General features: G+C 37.1%; 1 pseudogene; it reads right to left on the bottom strand.

Moving 5' to 3' along the window:
- Window positions 1-1,504: 1,504 nt before the first annotated feature.
- LOC612377 lies at window positions 1,505-24,579 on the bottom strand (annotated as a pseudogene).
- Window positions 24,580-25,174: the final 595 nt, after the last annotated feature.

Genomic DNA, 25,174 nt, shown 5'->3' with positions numbered 1-25,174 from the left:
ATCTGTAAAAGAGATCATTTATTCATTTATTCATTCATTTATTTATCACTTATTTATTGCCCTGCTGCATTAACTAGGACTTCCGGTAAATACTAATGTAATAATCACTCCCTCCATAGTTTTCCCAGTACATAGCTAGATCATGATAAAATTTAATCCTGGTATTGACCTAATAGTCGGAAGGTTAAGTAAGGGCAGGTCCAGAGGTGAACCAACATAATACTGCTGCCTGTCTCACAATCTTCAAGAAAGGGAGACTCTGTTTTCCAACAGTCGAAAGTTGATGCCACATCTGTAAACATAGAGAGCACAAGAGAATCTGCATGCTCAAGTTTATGTACCAAGATAACATCAATCATATCAGGTCTTAAGGTCTCACTCTTTATCAGGCACTTTTCTTTAAGATTTTATTTATTTATTCATGAAAGACACACACGCAGAGAGAGAGAGAGAAGCAAAGACAAAGGCAGAGGGAGAAGCAGGCTCCCTGCAGGGAGCCCGATGTGGGGACTCGATCCCGGGACTCGATACCGGGACTCCAGGATCACGCTCTGGGCTGAAGGCAGGTGCTCAAACACTGAGCCACCCAGAGATCCCCTATCAGGCACTTATCTTTAGCATAGATTTGGCTAGGCTGAGAATTCAGCCTTTTCCAAAGTTCTGCCACTCTTAAAAATGAGGTTCTATGCCTGATCTTCATCTCCATCTCTCCCTCACTAGTAGAAAATGAGATCACTTTGAAAGCTATGTAAGCTGTCCCCTAACTCTCACACTTAGCATGAAATTGGTGATGGATTGTCCTGAGCCTATGATTTTCTCTTTTCAATGGCAATCAACAATACCCACCCAATTTCACAATTCTTATATTCTTTCTCTGCTACCTTCCAAATGCCAGAGATACTGAACAAGCCAGTGCAAATTCTTCCCCTATACACATTCCCATTCACCACAGGTAGAAGTCTCAACAGTTGTACTTCTACTACATATCATAATAGATTATTGCAACTGATGATGAGGCATTTCTATTATACTGACAGAAAATGATCCAACCTGGGATCCCATTCTTAGAGTGTACGTCCCTCTTCTAGAAACAAATGTATTAGGTTAAGTTCCCTAGAAACAGAGCCTGAAATAGGGTTTGTAGTAAACATAATTTATTTATTTTTTAAAAATACTCTTAAGGCATTTATTTATTAAAACGTTCTCTGCCAAGATTTCACATTAGCTTGAAATTCAAATCAGTCTTTACATTTCTCTACTGAGGACTCCACCTCAGTGTATGACATAAAAGCACCTTCTCCAGCAGTGAGTGTTACCAGCATCCACACAGTGAGCCCCATGGTCGGCCTCTCTGTTCCCCAGGTGACCCAACTAGATGTTAATACTGCTCTGCTACAGGGTAAAAGCTCCTAACTCAAACTCATTGGAAAAGGGGTGAAACTTCTGCAAAGTGCACTTTAAGAAGAGGTACTGTTTGCTCATGAAAAGAAACCAGTGAGTCCTCTAAGAATAATAAAAGGGGATATTTTACAGTTAAGCACATGATTTGGAGTGAAGAATTCGGATGTTGCTCTGCTGGTCCAGGCTGTTAATACTCTTCTTGTTCCTCCTGTGGGCCCCCTTCATCAGGTATCACAAAGCCCTCATCTGTGGCATAGAGAATGTCCACGATCCTCTGCAATACAGGGTTGTTTTCCCCTTCTTTCTCCTGGCAAATCAATTCAATGTTTCTTAGCTTTCCAAAGTAGAAATCTCTCTCTTTCTCCAAGTCTTCGATGGTAGGTTTCAATACATTGACCTGCTGCATCAATTCAGCTGCTTCATCATCCCCGTTGCCCACACCAGGATTCTTTCGCACCACACCCGGGCCAGCCTTAGGGGTTGCAGTAGTTCTGTGTGTTGCAATGGGCCTCTGTGGAGCTGCCCTGCTAGAGCTGAGAGTTTTCTTCGGTTTGTTCAGAGCTGGAGCAACAAGGGAGGGAGCCACTGCAGTTTCTTGACCTTGTCTGGCAGCTACAGGGTCATAGTCTTTTCCATCATAGTTTGCATCAAAAAATTTCTTGAACCACTGAACAAATTCAAAATTGTCCTGAAACTTCCTTTTACTAATTTGTCCACAGGAATTACTTTGTCAACACCCATTCTTTTAAAACCTGCTTGTAGTATTTTGAAGTTCTGGATGTATTCACGCTCTAGTTTAGCCTGGAATTTCACTTTCTTCAAGGCAATGGAGCCAGGGAATAGCATGTCCATAAACTGACAATAGGCAGCCCCTGAGCACAACTGTTCAATCTTTGTCAGATTCAGCTGCAGAGACTCATTGATCCAGGCCAGCATATCATGTCGACTTAGGTTATCAATGGTGACGGTCGTTGAGTATACGTTCACTGCATCTTCGGCTCTCGGTGGGACCGCGTCCACTGCCTGTGCCCGGCTTCGATTCTGCCTTCGTCTCGTTCCAGGTTTGTAGTATACATGATTTATTGAGACAATGCCCTTCAGGAAAAAAATTCTATATAGAGAGAATTAGGCAGAATTAGGAAAGGAGAAGGAGGCACGCAAAGGTGCAGTCTTTGATGAAAGCTAGCTATAGTTTAATCCACAGGATGAGGCTCAGAAGCATAAACCCAACACAGGTTAACCCTTCCCAAGGAAAAAAGCCAGGCTTTTATGCTCCTACATTCATCATTCACTGGCTCAGGAACATCCTCAGTGGAGATGTAACTGCCAGGGGTAGATGGTTCCCATTAAAAGACGACCAGCTGGGGACACCCGGGTGGCTCAGTGGTTGAGCATCTGCTTTTGGCTCAAGTTGTAATCCCAGGGTCCTGGATCCAGTCCTGCATCAGGCTCCCTGCAGGGAACCTGTTTCTCCCTCTGCCTATATCTCTGCCTTTTTCTGTGTGTCTCTCATGAATGAATAAATAAAATCTTTTTTTTTTTTTAAAAGAACCAGTTGTCTGAGCATCAGCCATGAACTGTTGACACAGCATCTGACAGCATAGATGCACTACCTGGTAAACGGGAATCTGAGCAAGACAACACGGCACTACTACAAGTGTTGAAAAAAGAGTCTTTTCTATATATAATGTTAGGTCAATTGGATATCCAGTTGACTCAAAATGCATTAAGCTTGAACTTTCCTCATACCATATTAAAACATCAATTCTAATTTGATTGTGTATTTACATATGAAAGGTGGCACAATAAAAGTCCTTTAAAAAAGTATACTCTATACATTATTAAAGTAATATGATTTTTTTCAATAGAGAGAGAGTATACATGAGCAGAAAGAGAGAGAGAGAGAATCTTAAGCAGGCTCCACGCCCAGTGCAGAGCCTGACATGGGGCTCAATTGCACGACTCTGAGATCAAGACCTGAGCCAAAATCAAGAGTCAGATGCTTAACCAACTGAGCCACCCAGGCACCCTAAGATTTCCTAAACATTACACAAAAAGGCATTATTCTTAAAGAAAATGATGGTGGAATTAGTAACTTTTGTATATTTAAAGACCTATTAAAAAAAGAATGAACCAAATAATGAAAGAAGATATGTGCATGTAGACATCTGTCCAAGGTCTCATACCCAGAACAGATGACATATTCCTACAAAGCAATAAGAAAAACATTTTTTTACTGTTTAAAAAAAAAAAAAGTAACATTTTTTTAATTGACAAAAGACATAAGCAGGCACTTCACAAAAGAAGTTACCCAAATGACTAATAAACATAGGAAAGGGCTCTTGAGTTCATTAATCACCAGAAAATCTGAAACCATTATATATCCATCAGAGTGACTGGAAGTAGAAGATTAACAATAAGTGCTGGCTAGGATGTGGAAAAACTGGAACTTGAATACACTGCTACTGGGAAGGTGAATTATTATAGCCACTTTGAAAACGTGCTTAGCTGTATCTACTGAAAGAGAATATCTGCCTATTCAATGAGATATAAATTTCATTATTAGGTAAATACTGAATAGAAATGTGTACCTCTGTAGACAACAGGACATGTACAAAGATGTTCCTAGCAGAGTTATTCATAATAGCTGAAAACTGGAAACAAAAAAAAATACTCTTGAATATATATGACTATATTACATACATATATATATATAGAGAGAGAGAGAATATACATATAGTTAACAAATTACTGCCATATGCAACAATATAAATTGTGTCACAAAAAATCCATACTATATAATTCGAATTATAGAAAGTTAAGGTATCTCTGGAGAAAGAGAGTATAATGACAAGGAATAGGCACAGGAGGATTTTCTGGATGCTGGTAATGTTATGTTTCTTGACATTCATTTTGTGAAAATCCATCAAGCTACACACTGAGGATGTATGTCTTTACCTATATGAATTTTTACACATCAATACATTATTTAGTAAAATGGAATTGCAATCAGTAAATTGTGATTTTCTCATTTAGCCCAGCAATATAACCTTTAAAAATGTGTATTATGTCTAATGCTAAAACCCATCATAATTACAATCAGATAATCCTGTGTAGTTTGCAAATCATTTGCAAATGGATTATCTTTTCATTAGTGTAGTGATAAAAACAACTAACCCACTATTACTAGAACATGTCTGTAGTAAAGGGAACCCAGAGCCCAGCTTACCTAAAGTTGTCTTCTGGCACAATAAGGAAATAAGAGAGATGTAAAATGCTGGAAACTCTTTTTAATCCCCAAGAATATCCAGTGTAGTACAATCTTATCTTCTTATCACCTCATCATATTTTTTTACTATCTTTTCCATCTTTTCCCCTCAGTGTTTCTCTCCTTCTTTCCTCCCATCTCCTTTCTTCTTCAATCTCTTCTATGCAAGTTTCATGGAGACAGTGTACAGCTGAGGTGAAGGTACCATCATTAAGGCTATTCCTGGGGGAAATGATCTGTTCTCTTTAATCTGTTAGCTCTAATTTTTCATCTGCCTAAATTTCTCAAAAGGAAAAGGGCAGAGCATTAAACAGTGATAGCTAACTAATTGTCAAGCAAAAATTTATGGCCCCTCATCCATAGTGTAAAGATTATTTGAAAATTGATTCCCAGGAGCACCTGGGGGCTCATTTGGTTAAGTGTCTCCCTTTGGTTTAGGTTATAATCCCGGGGTCCTGGAATCAAGCCCCACCCAGATGGGGTCCTCTGCTCAGCCAGGAGCCTGCTTCTCCCTCTCCCCTCTTCTTGCACTCTCTCTATCTCTTTCTCAAATTAGTACATAAAATCTTAATTTAAAAAAAAAAGAAAAAATAAAAGAAAATTGATTCCCAGCCAGGGACTACATTTCCTAGTCTCTCTTGCAGTTAGGTGAGACTATATAAATGAATACTAACTTATGAAAAGTGAGTGGAAATGTTACATGCCATGTCCAATTCCAGTCCATAAAATTCTCCTATGCATTTTCCTCTCTGCCCTATTCCCCTAGTGGGAAACCTGGATCATCTGCATACTGAAATTGGCAAGGCCTCCATTGTCCTGGACTTCTGAATGACTGTGTGGAGGAAGGATACTGCCCACCTATTCCCTACCCAACACTTGCATTAAAGCTGTTGGCCTACCTAAATTGATATGAAGTAGTTTCAAAATCTTTAGTAAACAAGGATCACCCAATTATCTTTTCCAAGTCCTAGGCTTGATAGGTTATAAGTTTTCTGTGACTATACTTGTAGAGAAGAGAGACTAATTTTTCCATTCCCCTGTTCTCTATTACAGGGAACAGAGCAGTTAAGTGTCATAGCTACTGTGCCATTAAGTCAAAAAAAAGGGGGGTGGAGGGGGCTAAAAAATGCCAATTAATTCCTGTGGCCCAAATAAAGGTATTGTATCTCCTTAATTTTACGTTAGTATCTTCACTAAGTAAAATGGTTTTGCTAAGGATCATCAGACTCTCTGCAGAGAGTTGCAACAGTTGAAAAGGATGATGAGACAGAAAGGATGAATATCCATCATTTTCTTCAACATGGATGGAAACTGGAGCGTATTATGCTGAGTGAAAAAGTCAATCAGAGAAGGACAACCATCATATGGTTTCACTCATATGTGGAATATAAGAAATAGTGAAAGCGGGGCGGCCTGGGTGGCTCAGCGGTTTAGCGCTGCCTTCAGCCAGGGTGTGATCTTGGAGACCAGAGATCTGGTCCACATCAGGCTCCCTGCACGGAGCCCACTTCTCCCTCAGCCTCTCTGTTTCTCTGTCTCTCTCTCTGTGTCTCTGTCTCTGTCTCTGTCTCTCTCTCATGAGTAAATAAAATATTAAAGAAATAATGAAAGGAACTATAAAAGAAAGGAGGGAAACTGGAGGAAAAATTAGAGAGGAAGACAAACCACAAGAGACTCATAACTCTGGAAAATAAAGGGTTGCAGAAAGAGAGGTGGGGGGCGGATGGGGTGACTGGGTGACAGGCACTAAGGAAAACACTTGATGGGATGAGCACTAGGTGTTATACTATATGTTGGCAAATTGAATTTAATTAAAAAAAAAAGAAAAGGATGATGGGACTTAGTGATGAAGTTTCATTCAGAAATACAGTGACTTCCTAAAAGAACTTGCTTCAGAATTTTATGGTTTGGAAACCAGAGATGAGGCTTATTTTGTAGAAATGTTCTATTTTTAAAACAAAAAGAAAGAAATACTGAGTGCTTTTATGAGTACCCCACTACCTTAGCCTCCTGCTCAGGAAAACAATGCCAGGGAATTCCAGTGGTCTGGTGCACATGTGGCTTGGCAGGTGCTTTATACTTAAAAGCACATGAGGTTGTCAGATTGGCTCAAACTGCTCTAAGCATAACCTTGGGGAACCAGTTCATGTTTGCCATAACTCCATCCCCAGAACATCTGGGAATCTCCTGAAAAATTAATAATGAATTGTGGGTAGAAATTTGATAAAGGACTTATGACACAGGCATTAATACCATATGAGTTTTTATGATTAACTTTAGTATAATAAAAGCCAAATGAATTAGAAATTATTTAGTCCAATATTTTAGCCCATCATTGACATAGGTCAAGGTACCTCAAGTGCAATTTTAATGAATACAGTGTTTGTTATGAGGCCACTAAGATGATAGCATATAAAGTGTCACTGATCTCCATATGACTCCATTTGGCATTCTAAAAGTTTCACTGTTTACAGTTCAGGGCTTTCTGATCACGTGGTAGGGTACATTCCATAGCTCCCTCTGACAGAATAATTCCAGTGTGTCATTTCAGAGGAATATTGAACTAGACCCTAACTTGGCTAATACTTGAGTACTCCAAATTCCCAAGAGGTTACTTTTGATGGGAAACTGGCCCCAACTGCTCTGAAATATTCATGTTTAACCTCTAGAACTCAACCCAAGAACTATCTAGCCTGATTTTGTGTTTAGTACAGTGGGTCATTCTGGGCTAACAAATATGAAGATACTCCAGTGAAGAAAAATGGAACTGACTGATGTTAAGGACTATCACTTCAGGTTAATGATCCTCAATGAAAGGCTATGTTGCTCATGCCTCAGGGCCACCATGTATCCTATGGGAATTGCCACAATGCATGACTGTGGGAATTGTCAGGGTTCACAGAAAGCTCTTCACACACCATCTTCATTCACACACATGCACACACATATACAGTCCCCTGACTACCTATAGTACTGATTTGAGTCTCAATTCATAAACTTCAACTGTCTTGTAAACACAGATTATTATATCTTCCTCCATTAGAGGACTTCTTGGAGATATAAGCAAATGGACGTTTCACCACACTTTATGAAACACTTATTTAAACATGGATTTTTTAAACTTATTATAAAAGTAATAGATGTTTATTGTAAAAACTAGAAAATATAAGTAAGCAAAATATAAATTCATAATTCTACCATCTATAGACAGCCACTATTAATTTTTTGATGCATGTTCTTCTAGTTTTGCATAGTTCAGGATGGTAGCCACTAGCCACATGACACTACTGAACATGTGAAATATATCTAGTCCAAACTGAAATGTGCTCTAATGGTAAAATACCCAGTGAATTTCAAAAACATGTGAAATATTCTCTTATACAAAAATATATAAAATATCATTAATAATTTTGTCAGTTAATATTTTGTCCATTATTAACTCTTTGAGGAACCTCCACACAGTTTTCCAGAGTGGCTGCACCATTTCACATTCCCACCGACAGTGTAAGAGGGTTCCCTTTTCTCCATATCCTCTCCAACATTTGTGGTTTCCTGCCTTGTTAATTTTCCCCATTCTCACTGGTTGAGGTGGTATCTCATTGTGGTTTTGATTTGTATTTCCCTGATGGTAAGTGATGCAGAGCATTTTCTCATGTGCATGTTGGCCATGTCTATGTCTTGCTTTGTGAGATTTCTGTTCATGTCTTTTGCCCATTTCATGATTGGATTGTTTGTTTCTTTGCTGTTGAGTTTAAGAAGTTCTTTATAGCCCTTTATCTGATACGTCATTTGCAAATATCTTCTCCCATTCTGTAGGTTGTCTTTTAGTTTTGTCGACTGTATCTTTTGCTGTGCAAAAGCTTCTTATCTTGATGAAGCCCCAATAGCTCATTTTTGCTTTTGTTTCTCTTGCCTTCGTGGTGTATCTTGCAAGAAGTTACTGTGGCCGAGTTCAAAAAGGGTGTTGCCTGTGTTCTCCTCTAGGATTTTGATGGAATCTTGTCTCACATTTAGGTCTTTCATCCATTTTGAGTTTATCTTTCTGTATGGTGAAAGAGAGTGGTCTAGTTTCATTGTTCTGCATGTGGATGCTCAATTTTCCCAGCACCATTTATTGAAGAGACTGTCTTTCTTCCAGTGGATAGTCTTTCCTCCTTTATCGGATATTAGTTGACCATAAAGTTGAGGGTCCACTTCTGAGTTCTCTATTCTGTTCCATTGAAAATAGACCTGCCCTACGACCCAGCAATTGCACTGCTGGGGATTTACCCTAAAGATACAGATGCAATGAAACTCCGGGACACCTGAACCCCAATGTTTATAGCAGCAATGGCCACAATAGCCAAACTGTGGAAGGAGCCTCGGTGTCCATCGAAAGATGAGTGGATAAAGAAGATGTGGTCTATGTATACAATGGAATATTACTCAGCCATTAGAAACGACAAATACCCACCATTTGCTTCGACGTGGATGGAACTGGAGGGTATTATGCTGAGTGAAATAAGTCAATTGGAGAAGGACAAACATTATATGGTCTCATTCATTTGGGGAATATAAATAATAGTGAAAGGGAATAGAAGGGAAGAGAGAAGAAATGGGTAGGAAATATCAGAAAGGGAGACAGAACATGAAGACTCCTAACCCTGGGAAATAAACTAGGGGTGGTGGAAGGGGAGGAGGGAGGAGGATGGGGGTGAATGGGTGACGGGCACTGAGGGGAGCACTTGACGGGATGAGCACTGGGTGTTATTCTGTATGTTGGCAAATTGAACACCAATAAAAAATAAATTTATTATTAAAAAATATATATTTTGTCCATTAATATATATTATTAAAATTAATTTCAATTATTTCTTTCCACTTGTCTTAATGTGGCTACTAGAAAACTTTAAATGCATTTGTGACTTGTAATATATTTAAATAGAATAATGCTATTCTAGAACTTTTCTTATGTATGTAAATTTCCCTCTTTTGAGTGTTACAATATATATGCTTATTTGTTTTAAGTGGACTTTTTAAGTTTAGCAATATTTTATGAAGATATTTCTATATTAGTAAATATTTATTGGCAATACTATTTTAATTATATTTATATTTATTAAACAACTTAATATTATATTAATCATCTTAATATATATAACCAATGCCTTAGTGTTGAACTTTTATGTTGTTTCAATTGGATATATTTCCAATAAACGTATAAATAATTTCTAAAGTCACAATCAGAGTATGTCTTACTTCACTGTAATATACTTTACTTTTCAAAAAAACAATGAAAATAAACCAGTAGACATCCCTAAAATGAGGGTTTAAGGTTGAGTGATTTTGTTTATACCTTATGTGCTATATCTGGATTCTAAAAAACAGAAAACAGGGAAGGCTATTGGCTCAGTGGTTGAGCATCTGCCTTTGGCCCAGGGCATAATCCCAGAGTCCCAGGATCAAGTCCTGCATCAGATCCCTGCATGGAGCCTGCTTCTCTCTCTGCCTCTCTCTGCCTGTGTCTCTGCATCTCTCTCTCTCTCTCTCTCTCTCTCTCTCTCTGCGTCTCTCGTGAATAAATAAATAAAATCTTGAAAACACACACACATACACACACCAGAACTAGTAAGATAGATTAGATATAGATATAGAGATTTATTATAGAAATTGGCTCATGCAATAATGAAAGTTGAGAAGACCCATAATCTGCTATCTACAAACTGAAGAACCAGGAAAGCCAGTGGTATAATTCAGTCCCTATCTGAAGGCCTGATAACCAGAAGTGCTGATGCCCACAGTTAGGAGAAGATGGATATCCCAGCTTAAGCAGAGAGCACATTTACCCTTCCTCTATTGGCTTGTTCTATGCAAGCCTTTAATGTATTAGAAGATGCACATCCACTTCGGTGCAGGCAATCTTCTTTATTCAACCTACCAACTGAAATGCTAACCTCTTCTAAAAACATGCCCTCACAGACACATAAGAAATAATGTTTTACCAGTTATCTGGGCATCCTTTAGCCCAGTCAAGTTGACATATAAAATAACCACCATACACACATTTAAGCAAAAGTTACCAAGCAGTAGATTCTGAGGTATGTCTGAAAACATCTCCAAAAAACATTTAGTTTGCTCTCAAACTGATTTGCTTTGCACTTGGGTGGGTCAGTATTTATTTAATGCTATAAACACTAATCCTTATACAAATTAACATGTATAATTACATGTATCTAAATTCTTATAGATTAATCTAATAAGATGTTTAATCAGCTATGGGTTCTCTAATTTTTTCCAGTCGATTTTATGAGAATTTGTTTTTGTGCGTTGACTTTAAGTAACTAAGCTAAAAGAGCTCTCATGGCCTGATGACACAGACAAAAAGGAAATAGATGCATCCATAAACGCATACTGGTGACTTTGTTCATAGCAAGTGGACTGGTAAATATGTTCAGGCAGCCCAAAAATGCCCTAGCCAAAAACTCAGGGGAATGTTTTAAATTCAGCCTTATAAAAGAAGCTGCTTCTCTGTTATTTAGAAATTTGTTCTTCTGTTACTCTATCTCTACTTCCTTCTGGTTTAAAATCAAAATAAAAGGGATTCCTGGGTGGCTCAGTAGGCTAAGCACTTGCTTTTGGCTCAGGTTAGGATCCCAGCAGTTCAGGATCCCAGGGTCCTGGGATCAAGCCCTACATGGGGCTCTTTCCTCAGCAGGGAGCCTGTTCTCCCTCTGCCTGCTGTTCCCCCTGCTTATGCATTCTCGATCTCTCTCTCTCTCTCTCTCTCTCTCCATGACAAATAAATAAATAAAATCTTTTTTTAATTAAAAAATAAAGGGAAAATAGAGTCCCTATATATTTCAAAGTTAAAAGGAATAGAGGAAGATGAGAAACTGTCCCTAGTCAACAAGAAAGGGCTTACATAAAAGGAGATTTTCTGTTATTTTTTTAAAGTAATCTCTGTATGCAACATGAGGCTCGAACTCACAACCCCAAGATCAGGAGTCTCATGTTCTACCAACTGAGCCAGCAGACACTCTGAGGTTTTCTGTAATTTTTTACTAGAGAACATCATAATAGAATTTGAATCCTATAAAGAAAGGCTCCATATCTTTATGAAAAAGTAAGGTCTCCTCAGAGTTGGAGGTAGTACCAGGCAACACCCAATAGCTTCCTACTTTGAGGAAAGGTTAGAGAAACATCCCCAGCAGCCCCCTGCCCAGGCATATTTCCCTATTCTTGAGATAACAGACAATTGGCCCAACAAAATCATCACTGTCTATAACTAGGCATAACTGATCATTGGCCTAAAGCATATAGCCTACATTCCTACAAGTGCTGCATTATTAAAAGGAAAAGAAATTTCCTTCCTTATTTTCCTGAAACCCTTTCAATGTATTCAACAGTATCTGTCCTCTACCCAAAGTCCAAACATAAGAGAATAATAAATACCATTTACTATAAATAATTATCACTGAACTAAGGATTGGAGTTTCAGTAGAGTTCATGGAACTGGCTTTGAAAAAATTTCACAGAATAAATGCACCTACTGTCCTGCCCTGCTCAGGATACGACACTCTACTTCAGTAAAACAGATAATATTTTGAGGTTAACCCTAGACATTAAATGCTATTTGACTGTGCTCTGTAAACATTGCAAAAGTAAACCACATGCATTTACTCAGAACATTTTAAATGTGGGCCAAAATAAAATCCTAGAACCTTCATTGGTACTGCATCTATTTTAAGATGATAAACAGAAAGAAGTACCTATAAACACTCCCTGTCTTAAATATTTCTAGCTTTAAATCCAGAACTCTTGGTTTCTATTTTTCACTGAAATTTTTTGTTGTACTACAAAATGTAGGTCAAGTTGTTGGTAAGTGCTGGACAGAATCTGTTTATATCAAAAAGTAAATGGTAGAACCCTTCCAGGTTGGCATAGTTTAAAAAAAATTACTCCTGCCACTGTGCTTTTCAGGGTATCCCTGATAAAGCTGAGGAATGCTTAACATAGACCTCTCTGAATGCTACATTTTAATCATAATTGTGTAACTTTCCCTTGAGGGAAAATTCATAAGAATTATAATTCATAAGACCCTCTATTCCTGGGAACCAATAACAAAAAATACAAATAAAATCTTATTCAGGTTCTTATGCTTTATGCATATATATATATATGTATATATATATATACATATATATATATATACAAACACACATGCACCCCTCTAGCTGCCTGAAGATAATCCTTTGCTAATTTACTCTCAAAATTAAATGAATGTTTATACAACATCCAAGCAGATAAATGCAGTCATTTTGGAGAAAGGAATAAATTACTTAGTTATCAGGGATTCTTCAAATATAACAATCTAATAATTATCATAGATCTTGCTCAAATGATTTTCATATATAACCATTAAAGCATAAGGAGTAGACTTAGCCAAGTGCCAACTTATGGTGGAGAGTGTTCAAAATAACTCTAGATCCTGGAATAGGCCCTCTTCTGGATGAAGCCCTCTAGTTTTAAGAGTAAACCTTGACCTGAATTAAAAGTAATTTATCTAGCAGTACTCATTTGGTGATACATGAAGAAAAGGTATGCTTGCAAGTAAAGCATCTCCTCCTATAAGACAAAATAATGTATAAACCACAAGGGAAGGGAATGAAACTCTATCAAGAAAAAAGATGTGAAGCTTAGGATACTACTAAGAGGGCATATGGATCTGAAGTTCAAAAATGGACAAGGTGAGTTCTTTATGCTTTTTTTTTTCTTTATGCTTTTCTGAGCATGGTGAGAAACCACGGTCCATATATTCCTGTTGAAAAATAGGACTTCTATTGCTAAATGACAACAGATCCCCAGGAGGACTCAGATCTAGTGTTAACTCCAATGCAGACTAGATTAGGTAAAGTCTTATTTTTTTAAGATTTTATTTCAGAGAGAGAGGCAGAGACACAGACAGAGGGAGAAGCAGGCTCCCCACAGGGAGCTCGATGTGGGACAGATTTGATCCTAGTACCCTGGGATCACTCCTTGAGCCGAAGGCAGATGCTAAACCACTGAGTAACCCAGGTGTCCCTAGTTAAAGTTTTAAATGAAGATGCCACTAGTGCTTAGAAAATAGCTAGCGTAATGGTGAGACTTAAAAGGAGGAAAGACAAAAAAGTTCTCAATTACAGTATTTCTAGGACCTGTCTAGGTTATGAGTAAAAAAAATTAGAGATCTCTAATTCAGAGAACAGGAAATGAACAAAGTCTCCCCTTCTTAAGAAATAGCATCATGTCCTTCCTGTGCATTCTTTAAAAATAAATATTTTACTTGTTTATGGTAATTTAAGTGCCCTTCACTATAATCCTGTGGAACAACTATTACCCTGGGATGAACCACCTTTTCACTGATAACCCTCAGCACTCTAGTTCACTGTATTTTCTCAGAGTCTCAACCTGGGTGGCCAACGAGGTTGCATTACCAGGTCCAATCTAGAGTAGGATCAGTTAGGAACTGAGGAGATATCAACTATGGGCCAAGACTGGGAAACCCCCTTCTTTCATTTCAGAAGTGCTGTGAGCAAATTCCTTTGGGGGCTGAGGCTTATGCAGCTCCCGGTTCTCCACTAGTGCAGTATAAAGGGGTGGAACCTAACCCTGAGAGAATACACCAAGGATGTGAAATACAAGAACAAATCTAGGTCTGAGTTCCAGCGTTCCTTGGATACTTCCTATGGCTGGACACTGTGCTAGGTACTGAGGAAAAAGAGATAAATGATAAATGATAAATGATAAATGATGGAGTGGGTCAGCCTCAAAAAGCTCACCATTTGAATTGTTTTGTAAGATTTTCTCACATGTTCTTTTTTTTAAGATTTTATTTTTTATTTATTCATGAGAGACACAGAGAGAGAGAGGGAAAGAGAGAGAGAGAGAGGCAGAGACACAGGCAGAGGGAGAAGCAGGCTCCATGCAGGGAGCCCGATGTGGGACTCGATTCCGGGTCCCCAGGATCACGCCCCCGGCTGCAGGCGACGCTAAATCGCTGCGCCCGCGGGGTTGCCCTCACGTGTTCTTGTTTAGCAATTTTCTAGTTTTAGCTCTTTAGGTCTGTGATCTATCTTGAGTTAATTTTTGTATATAATGTGAAGTAAGATCATTTTTTCCTCATTGAGTTGTTTTAATACCTTTTCTGAAAATCAATTAGCCACATATGCATGGTGTGTATTTGTGAACTTTCTATTCTGTACCACTTATTTATTTGTCTATCTTTACACTAAACTAATACCACACTATCTTGGTTACTGGAGTTTCATCATAAGTTTTGAAATTAGATGGTTGTATGTCTTCCATTTTTGTCCTCTAGATCCTTTGCGTTTCCACATAAAGTTTAGAATCAGTTTGTCCAAGAGAGGAAAGGAAAAAGAAGGAAAGGAGAGGAGAGGAGAGGAGAGGAGAGGAGAGGAGAGGAGAGGAGAGGAGAGGAGAGGAGAGGAGAGGAGAGGAGAGGAGAGGAGAGGAGAGGAGAGGAGAGGAAAGGAAAGGAAAGGAAGAAGAAAAGAGTCTGCTGATATTTTTGACTGGAGGTTTGAGTTGACTTTCTAAATCAATCTGAGAAAAATTAACATCTTAATTATATTGACTATTCCTATCGTGAACATACAAAATCCCCTTTTGGCCCCAATGCATGGGTTATCAGTCTTTGTAAGTATGTTTCTTAGAATTTTTTTATAATACCATCTCTAAAAGACTCTGTTATATAGCATGCAGTACTGAGGACATAAATGATACTTAGTAAATGTCAAAAGTTAATAATACTGCCCAAGAAATGGTATGAAAGTATATCATTATTACAAAGATAACAAAAAACTTAGATCATTACATCTAATTTTGCTAATATGCTTTTTTACTAATAGACTTCTTTCAACTGATATATTTGGCCCTTATGTATTTACTCTCCTTGGATTGTATAAATAAGAAGTCTAGTTTCACTTTTACTGGAAAGATATTCACCTTCATTTTCAGTCTTTCATTCCTGAGAGGTGGATCTTCAGCTCTGACATAAACTGCTTGCAAAATTTGATCCCCTAATAGCAGAAAATGGTAAAACCTTAAGACTCAACATCTAGGTTCTTCCTAATGGAAACAAGAAAGGACTATATATACCTCTTTAGATGTATAAGTATGATGTATGGCTAGGATTAGTATTCAACAATCCATACAAGAATTGACCCAAACAATCAGAAAGGATGCCCTCCAAAGATAGCACATAGAGTAATTTTGTTACAAACTATCTGAATATAATCCCTGTTCATAGACATAAGAATAAATATCTCTGGGTAACTTCAAGTGTCTTATAGAAAGAAAGCTGAACTTCATGGGACACCTGGGTAGCTCAGCGGTTGCGTGTCTGCCTTCAGCTCAGGGTGTGATCCCAGCTTTGGGGATTGAGTCCCACATCAGGCTCCCTGAGGAGAGCCTGATTCTCCCACTGCCTAGGTCTCTGCCTCTCATTGTGCATCTCTCATAACAAATGAATACAACAGAAAGAAAGAAAGAAGAAAGAAAGAAAGAAAGAAAGAAAGAAAGAAAGAAAGAAAGAAAGAAAGAAAGAAAGAAAGAAAGAGAAAGAAAGCTGAACTTCAGCAAAACTTTACTGTATGCAAAAGTTACCATCAACTGCTCACAGGTTAAATTTCTGAATCCTCAGTAATTTGGGGCACTTCCTCTTGCTTCCCAAAGACCAGCAATATTGTGCCTTTTCCTCTCACACACCTAGAACTATTCCATGCTTCTAATATTTCTAACAAATCCTAGAATCATAGGCTATCCATGCTGAGAGGGATCTTAGAAATTCTCTAATAGAATCCCTTATTTTGCAACTGGGAAAACAGAGTTCTAAGAAAATCAAATCATTAAGGGTACATGGGTGGCTTATTTGGTTAAGCGTCCGACTCTATTTCAGCTCAGGTCATGATCTCAGTGTCATGGGATTAAGCCCTGAGTCAGGCTCCATATTCAGTACGGAATCTGCTCAAGATTCTCTCCCTCTGTCTCTGAACTTCATGCTCTCTCTCTCTCTCTAAAATCAAATAAATAAATAAATCCTAAAAAAAGAAAAAGGAAATGAAATTACTTTTCCAAAGTCATATCATATAGTGCTAATGCAAAAATTGAACTAAAGTTTTCTGCCATTCATTGACTTCAGAGTAATCACAGAATATCCTATCATAGAAATTAGTAGTTTAAGCTATTACTATGTTAAGGTACTACTTAACCCAGGATAGTTCCATTTATTTTTTTAATTATAGAATACACAAAATTTCATATTTTAAAAATATATTTCATTTATTTTTATTTAAATTCAATTTGCCAACATATACTATAATACCCAGTGCTCATCACATCATGTGCCTTCCTTAATGCCCGTCATCCAGTTACCCCATTCTCCCAACCACCTCCCCTTCAGCAACCCTCCATTTGTTTCCCAGAGTCACAAGTCTTTCATAGTTTGTCTTCATCCATAATTTTTCCCTACTCAGTTTCCCCCTCTTTCCCTTATGGTCCCTTACACTATTTCTATATTCCACATATGAGTGAAATCATATGATAAGCTTTTTTCTCCGACTGACTTACTTCACTTAGCATAACACCCTCCAGTTCCAACTAAGTTGATGTAAATGGTAGGTATTCATCCTTTCTGATGGCTGAGCACATGAAAAAATGCTCCGCATCACTTGTCCTCAGGGAAATACAAATCAAAACCACAATGAGATACCACTTTACACGAGTGAGAATAGCTAAAATTAACAAGTCATAAAAAAAACATTTTTAACTGAATGTTCCAGGCATTACAATTTTAAATGAAATATATTGAAAGGGATATATTACCTGACTGCTCTAATGTACCTGGGGCCCCACATGTAGCTATAGGGGCCCTCCTTTTAACATGAACAAATATATATATAGTCCTCTCTCAAGATTCATTAAATATAACAGGATAATCACAACCAGCATAATGAGCACCAAATAAATTTAAATCAACTGAATGAATGTTACCCATCTTCCAAAGACAAGAGACAGTAACTGAAATGATAAGAATGGCATATCACAACTAGAAAATTCATCTGTATGAATTATTCTGAGCCAGATGTATTACCTATCCCAAGGTTCTAAGGCCTAAATCCATGGGATTAGTTATTCTCTTTAGTTGACTCAATTTTGTTTCTTTCAAACATCAGCTGTTATTGGTTCCAACTCAAGTTTTGAGTAGACAACTCCAGACCCAGATTCTTAATCATAAATGTCCTGTTTGGCATCTGACATTTTAAAAGCTTGTGAGTGAACCATGAGTTCGATGCCTGTTGTATGGTGAGATATGTAGAATAAGAAATTAATCTCCTCTTTTATTATTATTATTCAATTTATTTAAACTGAAAAATGGGCACTTGACTGACAACTCTTGATCTGAGGATTGTGAATTCAAGCCCCATGTTAGGCGTAGAGACTACTGAAAAAAATTAAATAAACTTTAAAAAGTAATTAAAAAACAAAAACTCCACGCATTTCCCCCAGCTCCCCACCTCTGGCAATCTTCAATCTGTTCTTCATGAGTTTGTCTCTTGTTATTGTCGTGATTTAGATTCCACATATAAGAACAATCATATGGCATTTGTCTTTCTCTAACTTATTGCAGTTAGCCTAATGCCCTCAAGGTCCATCCACGCTGTCACAAATGGTCAGATTTCAATATTTTTAATGGCTGAATAATATTCCATTGTGTATATGCATATATGTATGCATGTATAAATACATACTACATTTTTTATTCATGCCTCCATCAATAGACATAGCCTGTTTCCATATCTTGGCTATTGTAAATAATATTACAATGAACATGAGATGCATATATCTTTTTGAGTTGTTTTCTTCAGATAAATACCTAGAAATGGAATTTCTGAATCATATGATATTTGTATTTTTAATTTTTTGAAGAACCTCCATATTGCTTTCATAATGGCTGCATCAGTTTACATCCTCACCAATAGTGCACAAGAGTTCTGTTTTCTCCACATCCACATTATTTCTAGTCTATTTGGTAACAGCCATTCTAACAAGTGTGAAGTGATATCTCATTGTGATTTTGATTTGCATTTCCCTGGTGATTCATGACTTAGAGCATATTTTTATGTACCTGTTGGCCATCTGTATGTCTTCTTTAGTCTATTCAGCTCTTGTGACCTTTTTTTTTAGATGAGAACAGTATAGCACAATATTTTATCTTTTTATAATAAATTTATTTTTTATTGGTGTTCAATTTGCCAACATACAGAATAACACCCAGTGCTCATCCCGTCAAGTGCCCCCTCAGTGCCCATCACCCATTCACCCCCACCCCCCGCCCTCCTCCCCTCCCACCACCCCTAGTTCGTTTCCCAGAGTTAGGAGTCTTTATGTTCTGTCTCCCTTTCTGATATTTCCCACACATTTCTTCTCCCTTCCCTTTATTCTCTTTCACTATTATTTATATTCCCCAAATGAATGAGAACATACACTGTTTGTCCTTCTCCGATTGACTTACTTCACTCAGCATAATACCCTCCAGTTCCATCCACGTTGAAGCAAATGGTGGGTATTTGTTGTTTCTAATGGCTGAGTAATATTCCATTGTATACATAAACCACATCTTCTTTATCCATTCATCTTTCGATGGACACCGAGGCTCCTTCCACAGTTTGTCTTGTGCCCATTTTTTAATGAGATTATTTGATTTTTGCTATTGAGTTGCATTAATTCTTTATCTATTTTGGGTATCAGCCCCTTATCTGATACATGATTTATATTTTCTCCTATTCAATAGGTTGCTTTTTCTTTTTTTTTTTTTTTTTTTGCTTTTTCATTTTTTTTATGGCTTCCTTTATTGTGCAGAAGCTTTTTAGTTTGACCTAGTCCTACTTGTTTATTCTTGCTTCTGTTGCTTTTGCTTTTGGTATAAGATTAAAAAATCGGGACACCTGGGTGGCTCAGCAGCTCAGCATCTGCTTTTGGCTCAGGGCATGATCCTGGAGTCCTGGGATGGAGTCCCACATCGGACTTCCTGCATGGAGCCAGCTTCTCTCTCTGCCTGTGTCTCTGCCTCTCTCTCTCCTCTGTCTTTCATGAATAAATAAATAAATAAATAAATAAAATCTTTAAAAAACAAAGACAAAACAAAACAAAATCATCACCAAAACCTATGTCAAGGAGCTTACTGCCTACATTTTCTTCTAGGAGTTTTATGGTTTCACATCTTATGTTCAAGTCTTTATTCATTTTGAGTTAATTTTTGTGTATGGTATAAGATAGTGGTCTAGTTTCACATTTTTGCTTGTGGCTGTCCAATTTTTCCAACACAGTTTACTGAACAGACTGTCCTTCCTTCATTATATATTCTTGGCTCCTTTGCTATAAATTAATTGACCATATATGCATGAATTTCAGATAACATAATGTACAAGTCTCTTTTGGTCCTATAAAATCCTACTCCCAAACTTTTATTCTCATACTGGTGTGTATTTTTTTCCTTTGCATTTACATACAAATATTTCTACATTTAATTTTTTTAAGATTTTATTTATTTATTCATGAGAGAGGCAGAGACACAGGCAGAGGGAGAAGCAAGCTCCCCATGGGGAGCCCAATGTAGGACTCAATCCCAGGACCCCAGGATCATGCCCTGAGCCAAAGGCAGATGTTCAACCACTGAGCCACCCAGGCATCCCTACATATAATTTTGTTTTAAAGGTGATTTTAAAACAAATAATAAGGGATCCCTGGGTGGCTCAGTGGTTTGGCCCAGGGCATGATCCTGGATATGCGGGATCGAGTCCCGCGTTAGGTTCTTTGCATGGAGCCTGCTTCTCTCACTGCCTGTGTCTCTGCCTCTCTATCTCTCTCTCTCTCTCTTTCTCTCTCATGAATAAATAAATAAAATCTTAAAAAAAATAATAACTACCTATTGTTGGCAATTTGGTTTGCTTTTCTATTTGTTGACTTGCCATTGGAGATCTGCCACCTAATATTTTGCAGTGTTCTAGATGGTCTGTTATCCATTTCACATTATAGCTTCCTCCTCTATGTTCTTACTATCGCAAGGGAAATGCCCAGATATAAATTTCCCAAAATCCTTTTTAACTATGGCTCGGCTCTGGATTAAATTCTGTCAATAAGAGGTAATCTCACAAGACTGAAAAGATAATATTTTCTAGCAGTTATGTGGGCAAATGGAAAAAAAAATGAGAGTTTACAGCAGTTTCTAGGAAAGTTCCTAAAAATAACCTGCTGCTCAACATGTTAAAAAAAAAAAGCCTCCTGTAGAGCAAGGATATTAATAAAGACAATTTGAAGGACATAGATTCCAACCATTTCTCTAGATATAGGTTTAATTCCCGGATCAAGTGGGGCCATCATCTCCCATGTTCTGTTGTCAAGGTGCACCTCCAACTCTCTTGATTTTCTCTGCCTAAGATTTGTTTTGATTCAGTATCTTTTTAGTTAACCTAGAGGCAGCACTGTGAAACCCTTTCTGGTATTTTCTTGCGGATATTGCTAAGGACATTGCTTCCTATGTGAAAATCCAATGAGAAATTTCTTTCAGAACTAATTGCCAAAGGAAACATTTGCACATATCAGAAATTGGTGTGTTAATCATTTAACTAATCACCTGGTTGATAGTAAAATCAGAATTAATTTACACTCAGTTTTCAGGAACTATGTAAGACACAGTGGCTTATGTGCCTCGTATCTTTACTAGGTCTCTACCTTCTATACAATGTATACTTTACTATATTTCTATGCTTTCTTTGCTCCTTATTTTTTAATTTACTTATATTTTCCAATTTTTCATGTATATGTTTGTCTTTTTCACTACCTCTCCCAATTAAGAAATATAATATATGCTAAAGTATAAAATTTTTAAAATACGTGTTAGCCCAAGCTTCCTGAGACCTCAACATGTGGATGCAAACGTGGTAACATAAATAATAACTAAAATTTTAATTTTATAAATTTTAGTTTATATTCCTATTTATTTATGAACATCTTTGGGTTCCCATAAAACACGTCATCTCTGCTCCCAACCAAATGTTTCTGGCAATCCCCAGTGGGTGTTTCACATGGACTTATTTTTCTATTAGGCACAACCATGATAGATGAGCACCATAGATATGCATTTTTTTTCCCTTAAGTGACAGTTCTAGATGAGTACTCAGGTCAGCAGGGGAATTCAGCTCTTCATTGTCACTCAGGAACCTAAGTTGATGACTACTTTAAGTATTGAATCACCGAATCACTATATTGTACACCTGAAATTTATGTAAAACTGTTATACTATACTGGAATTAAAAGTTTTAAAATTAGGATCATATGTCTTCTTCTTTATTCACTTAAAATCATATTAAGAATTTGCCTATCATAAAATTGTCTTCAAAAAACAGTTTTAAAAGACAACATATTAGGGATGCCTGGGTGGCTCACTCAGTTGAGCATTCAACTCTTGGTTTCAGCTTAGATTATGATCTCATGGGTTGTGGAACAGAGCTCCTCACTCGGTAAGGAGTCTACTTGGAAGAGTCTCTCCTGCCCTTCCCCCCACTTGTACTCTTCTCTCTCTCTCAAAATGAATAAATAAATCTTTATTTTTAAAAAAGGATATATTATTTTGTCTCATATGTAGCATAACATATTTACCTGTTTTCCTGCTGTTGGATATTTAACCTCTTTACATTTTTGGTTTAATAAATGAAACTAAAATTAAAATATTATATATAAATCTTTAGCAGTCTTTCTAAGATTTTTCTTAGTATAGAGTCCTACAATGGAATTGAATTATGAAGTCAAAGAATATTATAGAGGGTGTATCTTACTCCTCTTCCACTTGATAAGGGGTAGGAGGGTTAAGTTAGCCCTGTTTTAATCACATCTCAGTATAAATGCAGATTTCTCTTCTCCACCATCACCCCTCCAGGTGTCAAGGGCTCCATCTTCTATCTCAGGACATTTAAGAGTATTACAAACCATCAAAAGGAGATGTTTTGTGTTTGTTTGTTAGCTTGTCTGTTTGTGTTAACTAAAATAGAACTGAACATCATCTCTCCTGATTACTGGGAGATATGCTGGCTATCAGACCTGGAAGGCTCCTAACAATGCCAATATAAAGGGCATCTATGTAGGTCCTCAGCACAGGCTATGTGCTGAAATATTCACTGAAATGAAAACAGAATGGGTCACAGACACTGATTTTTCTCCCAAGTGGTTCCCTGGTATTTGCAGCAGATGTACTCAAGGTAGTGTCAACTGGAGTCAACTCTATTCCTACCCACAAAAATCTCTGCAGTTTCCAGTGTCCCTTGACTCTTCCATATACATTTTTAAGCATTTAGCATTATTTAGATTCCCAGAAGTTGCTGCAAACATTATGCAATTTCTTGATCTACAAAAAAGTTAATAAAAAAATTATATACTATAGAATAGAATTGATAAACTACAGCCCTCAGGCTGATAAAGTTTTATTGGAACACGTTCACATCCATTCATTTACATGTTATCCATGGCAGCTTTCAACTACAGCTGCCAAGTTGAACGGTTATGACAAAGACTTTATGGCCCCCAAGCTTAAAATATTTACAGAAAAAGATCTCCAATCCCTGCTCAACTCCATAGGCTCCTACTGAAGTATGTACTATATTCACATGCTATCCTACTCATCTGTTGAGCTGTCTACCTCGAAGTAATTTTCTTATTCATAAATGTCCTATATTACTGCCATTGTTAATGCATCTAGCCTCCTTAACCATTTCTCCCACTTGTCATAATTTTTAAATTCCATTCCTCTCTTCCTATTCAATTTAGGTTCATAATTTTGTGCACATACTATGTTTCAGCCACCCAAGTTAATAATAAATATGTTAAGAGGCATTTTCCTCTCTGGTTATGTAGGACTTAAGTATTTTCAAATGGTTAGTGAACGTTACTAATGATATTTCTCTTTCTCTTCTTCCTACTAAATATTATGCTATGTCTGTGTAGTCATAGTCATTTCCAACACAAGACTCTACAAACCTAAGATTATCTCATCCCAATAGAAACAAAGGGGAAAAGGAATTAGACTTAAGTGAAAGCCAAAGTAAAACCGTATCAAGGGAGCTTAAAAATAACAGTGTATTTCTTTCAAATAAATGTGCCCTTCTTTCAAAAGACTATTGTGGCATAGAAAATTATCTTTAGAGTCCTAAAAATTGCCATCAAATGTAGAGTAAGATAGAAATGATCATTAACATTCAAAAACAATTAAAGGAATTCTAAAATTTAAAGTACCTAAATCAAATTAAATAGCACAAGAGAAAACACATAGCTATTTAAGAAGTACATATAAAATTGCAAGACATCCTTGTCTCCTAGTTATACAGCTTAGGTGGTTAATCACTGTTTTCCAACTGACGTAACAAGGATGTCCTTGCGTGTATTATTTACAAGACCAAATACATGGTTAATAAAAAGAAGCAGTTTAAAACACCCTCTTTTAATGTTTTTGTTATACAAGTGGACACAGATTTGTGATTAAAACTCGTCAGAGAAGCATGTGAAAAAGTGGTATGAATCATTACTGATTTCCTGCCTTGCCCCTTTCCAAAGAAACTCATTCTTTTCCCCAACTAAAAACATATAAGACGTTCATAGTTATAAAACCATGTGAAAAGAAAGCAATTTGTTTAAAAATTTTTAATCTCTAATACAAAGCTTCTTACCTAAATGCTCATATATGTCATTTAAGTTCTTTCTAGAGGTACAAAAGTGACTCATAGTTTCATATAGTTGGAGATAATTTTAGAAAGAGCCTCTTTTTGTTTAAATAAATATCAAACCTTTTGCCAAGCCTTGGAAACTGCTGTTTTCATTGGCATGTTGACTTAAAAGGTTAGATTGTCTTTGGTCTTTAACTAGAATCTTGGAGAAGGAGGGGAAGGCCTAAAGAATCTCTGGAGACTTCTTTTACCTATATTACTATGACTCTACTGTTTGATGAAATCCAAATGATGCTCAAATAAAAATCAATTTTCAAAACCTCCCTACTGTTGAAATATAGATGCATTTCCAAATTTTTCATTCAGGAGTCCTTCCTAAACTAACATCCATCCTTTTTGCCTTTTTTCTTTCTTTCACATACTCTGGGAATTGCATATTAAATTTTCTTCCTCTCACCCACCAACATTCCCAGCCCCATCTCTATCCCCTTTATAAAGTGTAAGAAAAGTATCTGTCTTTGGCATCTCTAATCTTCCCTTTGAATACATGCTTCCTTAACTTTGCTCTTTTCTCCAGGAATCTAGCACCATATGCTGGGCTCTGTATTAGTTATCTCTTGCTGATTACCCCAAACTTAATGTCTTAAAACAGCACATATTTATTATCTCATGCAGTTTCTGTAGGCCAGGAATTTGGATGTGGTTTGGCTGAGTAGTTCTACTTTCAGGTCTCTCATGATGTTGAAGTCAAGAT

Source organism: Canis lupus, chromosome 4, assembly GCF_011100685.1.
Source record: "Canis lupus familiaris isolate Mischka breed German Shepherd chromosome 4, alternate assembly UU_Cfam_GSD_1.0, whole genome shotgun sequence".
Lineage (NCBI taxonomy): Eukaryota > Metazoa > Chordata > Mammalia > Carnivora > Canidae > Canis > Canis lupus.
The sequence above is the reverse complement of the archived record's forward strand: the minus strand, read 5'-3'. Positions and strand labels throughout refer to the sequence as shown.